Here is a 10,641-nt window from a genome sequence, read left to right as displayed (position 1 = left end):
CTAAACTTGATTATAACTCAAGGAAATCAGATCCAACCTCCCCAAAGTCGATATGCTAATGGATATTTATATTTACCAAAAATCGCATCTCACGTTGTGATAATTAAGGTCTCACGTCATGATCTCAGTAGAATTCGTGTTTGGCAAGGAAACTGAACTCAGCGTAGCTATCTTCTAGAAGAATCAATCTCACATCATGGGATTATAATCCTCACGTCGTGATAACTTGGAATTAGCATTTGGTACAAAAGCAGAAGTCGTCCGAAATTTTGTCTAGTTTTCAGATCAATTTGAATCTCATCAATCAGAGTTACGGTTCATGAGATATGACCAAAACACTGACGAGGGGTCAAGCTGTCCAGCAACATCCTTCTTTCTTCAAAATCCAAGATCCAAGATTCCAATTGCTAAATCCGCTTCCTTTTCCATCCGAACATATCATTGTTGCTGAAAAATGAAAGTGTAAACTAATTAAGCACCCTTTGTTCATTAAATGAGATAAAATCAACATCAAGTAATAAGATAATATTTAAATTATATGAGTAAATATGCCCATATCATTTGTCTAATAAAAAAAATACTTATGCAACAAATTCATAACCATGTAGAATGACATAAAATATGAAATTTCAATGGATACAAGAAAACATAATTATAAATGGATGTCCATTCTTTTTTTACAACCAATAATTATTTCGGCATATGTTAAGAATTAAATACATATGTTGAGAATTAAATAGAAGTAGGCCATTCTTTTACTGATTTACACAACAAGGTAACACATTCATTAGTTTGAAGTTGACACCAGATATAAAAATGTAGCATTATTAAACAAATGAGTTAGCAATGTTGGTTTATTATTCATTAGGCATTGGTGTATGATGACACATTATTTCTTTATCACCAAATAAATTTGGCCTTCATTTAATAATTACGCAGATTCATGATAAAAACAAGTGCAAGAAGAAAAGAATAAGAAAAAGGAAGACGTGAGCTTTGTAGAGTACAATTCATTATTGTTTAGAGCGGATAAGCCCTTTTTATTTAACTAATAATCTTTTTATAGAAAAAGAAGTTTCAAGGAAATAAATTAATCAGTTTTCTCATATGTACGGTGAATAAGTGAACAACAAAACACAATTCTTTAAGGTAATTGATGTTGCTAATTTAATCGAAAATCACTTTGTCGTTACAAACCAAAACCCAATTAAGGGTTTCAAGATCTCTGATTTCACGATGCATCGTAATAAAGCAGAACAACAGGTTGAAATAAGGGAAGAAAATAAACAGTTTTAGGTACATGAATAAATTATAGATTTATGATAAAATTTACATTTTATCAGCATCATTTTCATAAAGTAGTGAAACTTAATTGGCGGAATATGATGTTGAACTTAAGATAATTAAAACACACTTTCATACCACACGTTGACATAATTAGGATCAGATTCACAAATATTTCATTAAGAGAGAAAGGTGCTTATTTGGAAGTATAAGCTTTGATGATGATGATGTCATGTAGTGATTATTTTCTGCCCGTAATGGTGTCTTGTAACGTCCCAATTTTAAAGACTAAAAATTTCTTTTATAAAACATTACTTAAAACACATTGATCAATCCATAACATGATAATCAGAGTATTAATACCAAAACATATTTTCATTATCAGAGTAAAACATTCCCAAGCGGTCTAATCTATGGTGTGTGCCATGTGATCACCCCGAGCTCTTCCCTCCGCTACCAGAAGTACCTGAAACCAAAACTGAAAACTGTAAGCACGAAGCTTAGTGAGTTCCCCTAACCTACCACATACCCTACATAAACACATAATGCACATACTGGGCCACGCCCGCTATTCCGGGCCTCGCCCGCTACAACGGCCCCACCGCTCCAGGCCCCGCCTAGCTTCGAGCCCTTCTCAGATACAAATCTGTTCACTTAGGCCTCGCCTGTCACTGGGCCTCGCCCGCTAACATATACTAACACATAAACATATCACAACACATAAGCTAAATAATACTATTGAATCCTGTTTTAAGGCCTCGCCTATCTTGAGCCTCGCCCGTGCCCTGTTACTGTTGAGTCATGGAATCCCATCCACGCTCCTACTGATAGTGAGATATGGGCCCGAACCACGCTTACTCTTTTCCTAACTTGGGCCTCGCCCCTGCTCTGCTACTAATGAGATATGGAACCCCGTCCACACTTTGCTGTTAGTGAGATAAGGGACCTCGCCCGTACTCACCTCCCTACCAGGCTCATACAAGTATCACACAAACAACAAGTATACTCTATCATGCAAACCATTCCTGGGCACCTGCCCGCTATCAATGGACCTTGGTCCCAAATATCATACTAGCATACAGTGCCTAGGGCTAACCCCCGGGTCTTCCTACTCGTAACTACATAGGCCGACATTGTGGCCGTAGACCCATTCACACAAAGGGAAACTCACCTGGTATTGCTGAACTTGCTGGTAATCCCTCTGGCCACTGGTTGACAACTCTCTCTGAACTGTTGCTCCACTAGCTCCCCAAGCTACCAATATCAATATAGCACTTAGTCTAACTGTCCTCCGAAAGTCAACTAAGTCCACTTTGGTCAAAGTCAAAGTCCTGGCCAAAGTCAACCTTCCAGGTCAACCCTACTCGCCAAGTCTGCCTGCTCACTCGCCGAGTTCATACGCTCAGAATCCTTTCATTCACGACTCGACTCGCCGAGTCAGCCCTTGACTCGCCGAGTCTACCGATTTCCGAGTCCTATCCTGTCCAACTCACTGAGTCCCCACTCAACTCACTGATCCTAGTCTTAACTTGAAGGGTTTGGGTTTCGTGACTTGACTCGCCGAGTCCAAGGCAATCTTCAACAGACTCGCCAAGTTGTTCATCCAACTCGTCAAGTTCATCTCCATCTTCATACTACTCGCCGAGTCCACTCGAAGGACTCGCCGAGTATATTCAGTCCTTCATATATTCAGAGGCTTTTGAGTCATGCATGTACCCCAAACTGTAGATCCACTCTTCTAAAGCCTATTCCTCACGTAAAGTGGCAAACTTTACGTGTAGCTAAGGAGATCTAGGCTCAAAACACTAGAAACTAGGGTTGAAGACAAAGAGGCTTTACAATCAACCCATAGACTGATGCTTTAAGATTCTCTAGGTCAGGATACACTTAGATATGAAGTAGCAACTTCAGATTTGGGCTTCTAATTCGAAATGGTTCTTAAACTTGCCCTTAAAGCCCCAAATCTCATGTTAAAGGTTGATCTATATGCAAGAGAGTGAAGGTAGCGACTCATTACCTTCAAATGCTCTGGAAAACCCCACAAACTCTAGATTTACTGCCAATCCTTGAATCCCCAATGGTTCCCTTCTACCTTCTTCCTTCAAATCACCCAAAATGGCAAGAAAGCTTGAATGTGCAACAATGGAGGCTTAGGGTTTCGTATTCTGGATAAGAGAGGCTATAAGGAACCCTAAGGGAGAGAATGAGATGCTTAAATAGTGCACAAAGCCCCGGATTTAGGGTTTCCATCTTCAGACCGGACTCGTCGAGTCCTCTTTGCCGACTCGTCGAGTTGGTTACTTAATCGATCCCCCGGATCCCGCTCCGGCTCGTCGAGTTCCTCCCTGGACACGACGAGTTGACCCTTTGACTTAGGGTTTTCTTTCCTTTCTTGGTCTTTCTGATTTCAGGTGTTACAACTCTCCCCAACTTAAACTAAACTTCGTCCTCGAAGTTCGCTATAGCCAACTGTCCTGCAATCCGCCACCAACACCCTGCCTGGTGACTCTAAGTTCGCTATAGCCAACTGTCCTCCTATCCTTCACCATCTCCATTACTCCCGCTACTTCTAGTACGGGTCCTTACCGCCAGTATCCACTGGACACTTCTCACCACTATAACTTAGTGCTAAGCACCCCTCCTAACGAATGGTTTGGATAATCCTTCGAGTAAAAGATTCATCCCCGCAATGGTTAGAATCAAATGAGAGTTGCGCAACAGGGTAAAACCCTTCCCTCTAAGATTATCCAACCTGTTGTGATGTGCATAGCACTCCTCGATCAACTAATTGTATTCCACCATAGACTGCTTTCCATCACTGCCAGTGACTAAAAATTTTGTTGTCCCTTAACTGCCTTCCGGATGAACCGAGACCACCCCGGGTCCCTACTGATCTATCAATATCTGGATTACCGGCTCCCACCGGTCGCTAGCCCCAACACAAACTTCTAGTCGCTCCCAGCGACTTTCGAGGAAACTTAGGCTACCTAATACTACCCCCTCTACTCTGCCATTTTGGTGCTACAAGTCCTGGGATCCTCGATCCCCCAACTTGACCCTAAGGTCCTTACCAGGTCCCACCTGTGTTACTAAAACTCATGGGCCTCGCCCACGGGTCCCACCCGACTATACTACTGAGCAACCCTGCTCTCAGGTCTCACCTATACTGCTACTCTCATATGGGCCTCGCCCATGGGTCTCACCCAACTACATCTTGGAGCGGCCTCTCCTAAGGTCTCACCTCTCTAGGGCTATGCATGCCTGCTCCATACTATTCTCATCCATTACCCATTCCTGATTCCTACCCGGATCACTAGGAGGTAAGGGCCTCGCCCCAACTCCGCTAACTAGGAGATACGGCCTCCGATCACACTCTGGTAACTAAGCTGCTAGGGAATGCTACGGCTTACCCTTAGTCTTACAACACCTTCCATACTCACTGACTACTAGTGAACGCTACGGCTACCCCGTAGTCTTACAACACCTTCCATACTCACTGACTGCTAGTGAACGCTACAGCTACCCCGTAGTCTTACAACACCTTCCACCTCTGGCTTGCTGACGCAAAATGTTGCGGCTCTCCCGCCGCTCTACCATGCTGTCTCTGCCACTGACTACTAACACGAAAGCATCCCATGCTACCGTTCTCAAGATCCTCATTCCAACTCTTTATCGAGTCCTACAGGTGACCCTCCAACCCGAATTCCCAACCAGATACTAACCATCTTAACTACAAGAACCAACTGTTGGGAAGTTTCTCAAACTCCCAACGTTGAACTCCTCAATCCATCAATCACTTTGCTACTTCTTTTCCTTCTCAGAGATCGTGCACTCATCCTGGACCTGCGTGCTCTTACCATTGCACACTCAGAGGGTTCTCCCCCACTTTGATCCTGCTTATAACTCACTGCTCAATGCTTGAGAAGAATTCCCAATCTCTCTGCTATACCACAATCAATCTGCTGAAGAACCAAGCATGCCATAGCTAGGGACCTAACCGATCCATCACTCAATAAAACCTTTCTGAATCTCGCGGTTCACTACTGCGTTTCACACAAGCATGCTATAGTTACTTCATCCTAAGTAACCTGCTTCCATAAGGCACCACCCCCTGACTACTACTTTATTATCCAAGGTATGCAAATGGCATATAAATAAATCACAAGCAATCCACACAAATCTAGAACACTTTTACCAATAACGATGCAGAACCTTAACAATTTAATCATGAACAAAGATTAACAGAGGAACGAAAGACACACACCTGCTACGTCCGGTGTTGCTCGCGCCTCCATGGTAGTCATCTGAAAAGCGTTGCCTCCTACCGCAGGCGCCTATGCTCGGCCCTGACGGCCGTCTGTGATCCTCAGAGTTGCAGGGGCAGGTGCTATCACCCGTCCTGCCGAAAATAAATTGGGGCACTAGGCCTTATTGTGGCCCCGCTGACTGCAGTGGAAACATATCAAGTCTGATCCCTGGGTGGTGGTAACAGTACAATCCCTGCTAAGATGATCAGTCCGGCCGCACTTGAAGCAGCCCGAATCTCCACCACTACCATTCCTACACGCACCCTCGTGCGTCCTGCCGCACCTCCCGCATCGGCCGTGGCTCAGGTAATCCCTCGATCCCGAATCTGACCCCTTGGGCCTTTTGACCGAACCTGTGGCTACCTGAACCTTATCCGGCTTCCTCTTCCGGATCTGCTCCAAATCAATCTCCCTCTCTCTAGCCACTAGAGATCATATCTTCCAGCGTCATACAGCCGGACCTGCTCACGAACTCCCTGATGTCAGCCCTCAACATCTCGTGATATCGGGCCTTCTTCATTTCCTCATCTACGACATACTGCGGAACAAGAAGGGCCCTCTCCCTGAATTTGGCGGTGATCTCCGCCACAGTCTCAGTAGTCTACGTCAAATCCTGAAACTCCCGTGCCAACTGTTGCACCTCAATAATCGATGAAAACTCAGCCCTGAACCTGGCCGAGAAATTGCTCCATGTCATCGCGTCCAACATGGCATCATCACCAATGGCATGACCAACCTCCTCCCACCAATCCCTCGCTCTATCCTTCAGAAGACAGGAGGCGAGTCTGACCTTGTCCCTTTCGGGACACCGGCTCATACGGAATGCGTTGGCAACATCGGCCAACCACCTGCTTCTAGCAATGGGGTCCCTAGCCCCATGATAATCTGGCGCTCCACAAGCTCTGAACTCTCGGAATGTCATAGTAAGCGCTCCCATCAAAGCCATTATCTCGGTACGAAAGGCTCCCAACCTCTCATCCAATATCTCCAGTATACCCTCCTTGACCGTGCCAAAGATCACAAGAGTCTGATCTAGGATACTGCGCGTAACCTTTGCGAATATCAACTCCCTCATCCGCTCCTCGAGCTGCTCGGCCCCTGAACCCGAGCCTGATCCCTCTCCGGCGCCTGATCCGCCCACTGGTCTCTCTCGCAATGTCACCATGCTGAAAACATATCACAATAACTATCAGAATACTCATCGCTGCTGAGGGATCAAATGCACACACTACAAGTTTCCCGGTCTCATCTCAACCTTTCTCGAATCGAGTAAGGATCCTCTGTTTTCAGTAGTACGGGTCCATACTACCTTACACATCTATCCGTACTTTCCTCAAGAACTGTTTCGACTCCACTGGGTCCCTTTTTCTACTACTACAGCTCCCAGCACTATTCCATCCTAGGCTTACCCTAGGGAAACCTTTGACTCAACTCAGACCAGCCCTCAGCTGCTGAAGGCCTCCTTGTGATGCCAATTAGCCATCACCTGATTACCATCACATGTGACGAGGCTCCGATAATCCTTCGAGTAAAAGACTCGTCCCTACAACGGTTGGACTAAAACAAGAGTTGCGCAATAGGGCCAAATCCAATACTCTGAGATTATTCAACCCTGATCACGTGTGACGTGACGTATTCACCTAATGGCTAACTCCCATCACTCAAAATCCTACAATGCACAAAGCAAGCAGCATTCGGACAAGGGAAAAATTCTAACCATAACATACTCAAGCAATCATAATCTCATATCAAGAATCTATACTAGCATGCAACATAATCTCATATACTCAGGCATAACCTAAACAGGCTACCCTACCATTGTCTAACCAGCACTATCATGTAGCTCAAGGCACATATAACAGGCACATAAGGCATCCTACTTATATCCTTAGTCCAAATCTAGCATGCTGTCCTACTCACTGATAATCATAACATAAACTTGTATGGGTATTTTGGGGTACTTACTTGAGCTCGGCTGATTGCATGCACCACACCCTTTTCTCTTATCAAAGTTCTTTTCTTTCTGAATTCTTTTCGCCTTTCTAAAAATGTTTTCTTTCTAAAAACTCTTTTTACAAAACTGCCTTTTCATTTTGAAAACTTCTATACCAATTCCTTAGTTTAAGTTCAGACACACCCGAGAGTATATCTGAATCCCTCAAACCAAGGCTCTGATACCAACTTGTAACGTCCCAATTTTCAAGACTAAAAATTTCTTTTATAAAACATTACTTAAAACAAATTGATCAATCCATAACATAATCAGAGCATTAATTCCAAAACATAATTTCATTATCAAAGTAAAACATTCCCAGGCTGTCTATCTTTGGTGTGTGCCATGCGATCACCCCGAGCTCTTATCCGCTACCGGAAGTACCTGAAACCAAAACTGAAAACCGTAAGCACGAAGCTTAGTGAGTTCCCCTAACCTACCACATACCCTACATAAACACATATTGCACATTACTGGGCCGCGCCCGCTACAACGAACCCGCCGCTCCAGGCCTCGCTTGGCTTCGAGCCCCACTCGGATACAGATCTGTTCACTTAGGCCTCGCCTGTCACTGGGCCTCGCCCGCTAACATATACTAACACATAAACATATCACAACACATAAGCTAAATAATACTACTGAATCCTGTTTTAAGGCCTCGCCTATCTTGGGCCTCGCCCCTGCCCTGCTACTGTTGAGTCATGGAATCCCGTCCACGCTCCTACCGATAGTGAGATACGGGCCCGGCCCACACTCACTCTTTTCCTAACTTAGGCCTCGCCCCTGCTCTGCTACTACTGAGATATGGAACCCCGTCCACACTCTGCTGTTGGTGAGATACGGGACCTCGCCCGTACTCACCTCCCTACCTGGCTCATACAAGTATCACACAAACAACAAGTATACTCTATCATGCAAACCATTCCTGGGCACCCTCCCGCTATCAATGGACCTTGGTCCCAAATATCATACTAGCATATAGTGCCTAGGGCTAACCCCCGGGTCTTCTTACTCGTAACTACATGGGCCGGCATTGTGGCCTTAGACCCATTCACACAAAGGGAAACTCACCTGGTACTGCTGAACTTGCTGGTAATCCCTCTGGCCGTTGGCTGACAACTCTCTCTGAACTGTTGCTCCACTAGCTCCCCGAGCTACCAATATCAATATAGCACTTAGTCTAATTGTCCTCCGAAAGTCAACTAAGTCCACTCTGGTCAAAGTCAAAGTCCTCTGGTCAAAATCAATTTGTACGATCTGCAAGATGGAATGGGAAATAAGTTTCTTTGGGAGCTCATCCATATTTTCACGAATCAACAACAGTGATATTTTATTATTGTTGGAGATTTAAATGTGGTCATAGACACATCTTAGAGTGTAGGTTCGTTTTTTTTTCTAATTCATTTTAATGATTTCATTCATAATGTGTGGTTACTTGATGTTCCTTTGAGTGGCTATAATTTTACCCAAATTAGTGTTAATTGTGAAAAGCTGAGCGGATTGGATATATTTTTAGTTTTTGAAAATTTTGTAGATGTTACCGCTTTTATGTCAATGGCATTGGAGATATCAATTCAAATCATAGACCTACTCTTTTCTAACACTTGGTGGCAATGCAGATTACATGCCCATTCCTTTCAAGTTGTATAATTCTTGGATGGGATGTGATGATTTTGATATTGTTGTTACAAATACTTGGAATCATCTCTTAGATTCGATTAACACAAGCTAACATGTGTTATTCAAATAAAAGTTGATAAAAATAAAAGAATATTATAAAACTTTGAAAAAAAAAACAAATAGAAGGAAAAAGATAATGAAAAGAACATGTTAAGACTTTTTGAGATTGATCAAGGAAGTGTAACTCCAAAAGTCATGGGGATCGTTTGAATATCTTGAAAAAAATACGATTATGATAAATTGGAAACTTTAGATGTGATTCATAAAGTTAAGATTTAAGGGAGCATTCAAAGGGGATGAAACTCAAAGTACGTTCACGGTATACTTGATTTAAGACGCATGCAAGTTGTTATTTGTGGGATAAAAATAGTAGGTGATTAGCTTGATTATCTACAAATTGGCGAGAACAAATTTTACTTTTATTTTTTAGTAATAAATTAAATTTGCCACGTTCGAAGGTAGGAGGGTTCAAAACCGTAGCACATGTTGTAAAACTTTATTTTCAGAGCAAGTCGATTGTTTGGATGTTTCATGCATGATCGAGGAAATTAAAAATGTTAATTAGTTTGAGTTTGTCCATTAGTTATCGTGTTTGGTTATAAATTTAGTTAATAGATACGTGATATAAAACTAAATAGGTACATGAGTGGAAGGTGTCATTTTTAATTCAGTAATTATCAACATCACAACATGAAATGAAGTTGTTTTGTTTGTTGGCGTTGAGTGAATTTAAACGACAGAAAAAGCAATGCAATCATAAAAACATATGCATATGCAGTAGTAGTCTAAGTTTGATTTGAATATATAAAGAAAGTAAAGAAGCAAAAAGAATAATATTTAATAAGTTGTTTTTGTTGTGAAGGAAGGAACCAGGAAGGGAGCTGGCATCCCAATTCCCACATCGGGTGAATGAAGGAAGCAGGCAAGAGGGAGGCGAGTACAAAAGGGGAAGCCCACGGCTGTAAGAAGCATACCTTTCTCGGCCTTTTGGCTAAGATCAAGTGTAGTATCTGTTCTTATCAGTTTAATATCTGATATGTGGGCCATCGGCCCACTCGATATTAATCTTATTTTTTATGGGGGAAGTCCCGTTACAGTAGCTTGCTGCTGGGGTTCTTCATGTGTCGCCTTGGTCTTACACTACAGCCAAGGCTCGGCGCACCCCTCCAATATTCAGTTCAACTTTTTGACCTGTAAGTGTCAATCCAGCAGAAACCAGAGGGCCTGAAAGACGAAACCCACTTCCCTAATTTCAACCATGGACACACTTCAATATAGATTTATAAAATCGTCTTGGGAATTCTTCACACACCAATGTGGGAACACTCACTAATATAATATATACAGAAACTAACTAAAATTTTCTTTTTAACTAAC

General features: G+C 43.0%; 1 non-coding gene across 1 annotated transcript; it reads left to right on the top strand.

Moving 5' to 3' along the window:
- Positions 1-10,234: 10,234 nt before the first annotated feature.
- LOC145103330 (U2 spliceosomal RNA) lies at positions 10,235-10,431 on the top strand. The gene has a single exon (XR_013706431.1). It is a non-coding gene; the product is annotated as a U2 spliceosomal RNA (small nuclear RNA).
- Positions 10,432-10,641: the final 210 nt, after the last annotated feature.

This window comes from Lactuca serriola, chromosome 4, assembly GCF_051521515.1.
Source record: "Lactuca serriola cultivar US96UC23 chromosome 4, Lser_US96UC23_V15, whole genome shotgun sequence".
Lineage (NCBI taxonomy): Eukaryota > Viridiplantae > Streptophyta > Magnoliopsida > Asterales > Asteraceae > Lactuca > Lactuca serriola.
The sequence above is the reverse complement of the archived record's forward strand: the minus strand, read 5'-3'. Positions and strand labels throughout refer to the sequence as shown.